We start from the raw sequence: 887 nt of genomic DNA, 5'->3' as shown, positions 1-887 counted from the left end.
CATAATACTTGTTAAGAAGGCAACCTAATGACTTCGGATCTCAGATTTCGTGCGAGTGCTGTCAGTTGACTGTATTTTGTGTGGTATCCTAGCTCTGCTCACTTTTTTATTTAATAGTCATTCATATACGCTTTTCTTCTTCCTTTACTATATGTGTTAATATACGTATTCAAATATGTGTTATCATATGCATGGAGATCTTAACATCTTAATGAAATGGTATAAAACACACATTAATAGTAAATATGTCTTGCTTAAAAGTATGATATTAATTACTGTGTTTAAGGTAGAAAGTCGAGGTAATATAGATTTTGACTTCATAAAAAGAGGAATATATTTACATAAATTTTGTTTATAAGCAACATTTTGCTTTAGTTCCTGTATATGGAATGATGCAAATCTTTTATTTAAGACCATTATTTATTTATTTTATATAAAGAGCACTACCAAATCTCAAATAATTCGTAGTCTGTGTATGAACTAACATATTGTGCCCCCACCCCTGAAAAAATATTGCTTCGTCCGAATTTTTTGGGGGAAATTATTTTAAAAATTAATCAAAAAACTATTATATGTTATCTTTCTTTCTTCCAGACCTTCAAAGAATTTCAGTATATTTTTATCTGGTGAGCCCTCGGTTTCCTTTTTTCAAATTGTCCCGGCATAGAAAATTATCAATTCTAATGCTAAACCATAAGACTACTCTCGTTGGTGTATATGTAAACCTTTGTTTCCGTGCGCAAATTTGCAGAAAAGAATCGCTTTCCCATTTGATTTTACTAAAAGCAATTACTTTTTTCTTTGCAAACAGAACAATATCAAAGCTATAGTGCCTGAGTCTGTATAAGTCTTTGGATATTCTGTCGATAAGAAAAGCTTAGAGGTGA

This window comes from Penaeus monodon, chromosome 22, assembly GCF_015228065.2.
Source record: "Penaeus monodon isolate SGIC_2016 chromosome 22, NSTDA_Pmon_1, whole genome shotgun sequence".
NCBI lineage: Eukaryota > Metazoa > Arthropoda > Malacostraca > Decapoda > Penaeidae > Penaeus > Penaeus monodon.
This window is presented reverse-complemented; position numbering follows the sequence as displayed.